Source organism: Branchiostoma lanceolatum, chromosome 1, assembly GCF_035083965.1.
Source record: "Branchiostoma lanceolatum isolate klBraLanc5 chromosome 1, klBraLanc5.hap2, whole genome shotgun sequence".
NCBI classification, from domain to species: Eukaryota; Metazoa; Chordata; class Leptocardii; order Amphioxiformes; family Branchiostomatidae; genus Branchiostoma; species Branchiostoma lanceolatum.
This window is the reverse complement of record NC_089722.1, coordinates 7,629,566-7,632,500: the sequence shown is the minus strand read 5'-3', so window position 1 is coordinate 7,632,500 and position 2,935 is coordinate 7,629,566.

Below are 2,935 nucleotides of genomic sequence, written 5' to 3'. Positions count from 1 at the left end.
ACCTCGGCAGAAAAGCGCGGGATATCCCGTCCTGATCCCCACCCCGCCGTTAGCGGTCGGACAGGGCTTCGCGAGAACCCCGCCGGAAGCTACGGTGTGGTTTGGGCAATGCCATTTCTAATGCCGCTTCTCTCCCGGGGGCTGACAATAGGGATCTAACAAAGGGTAGCCTCCGTTGCAGGCTCTGAAGCGGCTTTTTGGGGGGCTAACTTCTTGCAGCCACCCCGTAACTATCAGCCATCCTGGATCATCCTGTAACTATCAGCCGCCTAGTGTATTATTTAGCCCCCCCCCCCCCCCAAAAGCCGCTTCAGAGCCTGCAACGGAGGCTACACAAAGGGCGCGGTTGTCCTTTTGAAATGAGGTCCTTTTCTAAGGCCATGTTCTTACACTCCAATACATGCATGTACTTAGGATCTAGAAAGCCATATTTGCATTGCCCTTGTCTACGCTGAACTCCAGCTATACATTTCTCTTCTCTGAGGTCTGACCCTACACCAGTAAGAGTGCATTTTGAGGAATCTATAAATAAAAGTATAATGCACTGCCATAAATGTAAAAAAAAATAATTGGTAGACTTTCTACTTTGCGTATCATTGTACCTGCAATTCATTCAGTCGACGTAGTCGGGTACGAATTCAACGTTACATTCTAAAATTCAGGCAAAATTAGGGTCCATAGCCTTCTTCCCCAAGTTTACCGAAATATCCGGCATACTTCGTAGTAGTAGTTAACTATGTGCCCAAATTTGGTATGATTCGCAGCTAGGATAGCACAAAAACGTCTCCCTGTGTGACATTGGATCTGTCTGTCTGTGACAGCTACTGTTGCTGACTCAGTGTTACGGTGGACATGGTAACGTTACGGCATGGCTCCACATTCAGTCCCAATTACCAGACCGCCCAGAAACAACACTGGGGGTCGGTGCGGAAGGTAAGGGTGGCAGGAGAAATATCCGGGGTTGAAAAATAGACTTATCGAAAACATGCATTTGATGAGTGAGCCTCTTTGGGGGATTTGGGATGAGGAGGGGGGGGGGGTGAAAATGAATTAAGAACACTTTCAGCTTTCTACGTTTTGTACCATACCGTTGGCATATTTTCCCCTTACATCCCTTTCCTCATATATCTTTCCTTGCCCGCCCCTTAATCAAGCGTACTTAGAGCCTAATTAGGTAACCTACTAACTCTAGGGTGTCATAAGAAACGAACACTAACTATGCGCATTCAAAACATCATATGTGCTACCAATGGGAAAACAAGCTTTAGTATTAGTATTCCAAATGCAAAAAGGTGTTCATTTTGTTCAATTAAGTGCAGTACACGCCGTTGACTATACGAGTGTAAGTCTACTCTATGCATGCTTACAAACTCATTACTTTCAAATGTGGAATAGAAAATCATAACCTCTTGCTTCTGTATTACTCTCTTGGATTGCATCAGTTCGGGAGATTACATGCTTCCACTGGGAAGTCTAAATTGGGCTCCGGCTTGGCTCCTCCGCCCAGAGCTTTTCTTGGAAACGATCAGTCTTCGCTGCCAAGTCTGTCATCTATTTGACATGATTACGCCATTGATATATTCAATCATGGCAGATCGTTATTGTACCAGTACTTGTGATGTGCGCGTATATTTACAAGGAGCTGCGATTGGGAAAGTCTAAATTTGGCTCATCATCAGTCAAGCGGAGATGGAAGCACACGCACAATGAATCTCCAAGCAGATGTTAGGAGGGGAGGTCGTAACTTGTTTGCAATAGATACAAAGCATGGTAGATTCGCTGCACTTTTATCACTATGGGTAGGGAATTTCTTTCCGTCTGTAAACATCAATTTAATTACAAATTAAACAGATAACTACGATAGCTGCATTTTACAAAGAAATTGAAACCAAATTATTTTTTTGCATTTCAGCGTACGGAAAAGTCTGGTATTTGAGATTACACAACCTCACGAAGTCTTGAAAGAGGCTACGCCAGATGTGTAATGCACTTAAATGATTGTAACACGAATGTTCATAAAGACAACGTAAACAAGAGCAGTATTTTGACTAGAATAGCTCAATTTTACAATGCCGAAATGGAAACCACATTATTTCTTTGCATTTCAGCTTACGGAAAAGTCTGGTATTTGAGATTACACAACCTCACGAAGCCTTGAAAGAGGCTACGCCAGATGTGTAATGCACTTGAATGATTGTAACACGAAGGTTCATTAAGACAACGTAAACAGGAGCAGTATTTTGACTAGAGCCGGACGTTTGGGATGTTGACAGAGTGAGGAATACCGTCAGGAGTTAACCTGGAATTCAGACTGTTTCCAGGGCCTGCACAGGCAAGCTCCTTGGCGGAGGAAGACCCTGGAGCTGACCTGTATATGCCCTGGCAACAGTCTGGATTCCAGGCTAGCTAGCAGTCCGCCATGCATGAGGGATGCGAGATGTCACGGAGAGTGTTTTTAAAGGTCGGAGGACGGAATTTCCGTTCCGCATCACACTTGGGTGGCTCATGCGGGTTTTAGGAGAGATGCCAAGGGCCTGAACTCTGTCTGAAGGGTTCGACATTTCAGATCTTTGGAGGAACATGGAACGTGTGATCTATAATGTAGCATGGCGTTGCATCATACATTCAATTCAAAGGCATAATTACATCACACATAAGATTCAAATATCATTCATGGTTATATAACATTATTGAATTTTGATTGCATAAGGGAACGATATACGCTGCTACAGTTTAAGAAAAAAATATTGCGCGCAGCACCGACCGTCTTCCCAAACATCCTGACATATGTACAATCCCTATTAATCTCTAGTCCCGCAATTTTGGTGTCTATTATGATAGAATCGTCTATCTTTTTAGCGTCACATCGCATTACTTTCTTTCTTTCCTTTTTTTCTTTCTTTCTTTCTTTCTTTCTTTCTTTCTTTCTTTCTTT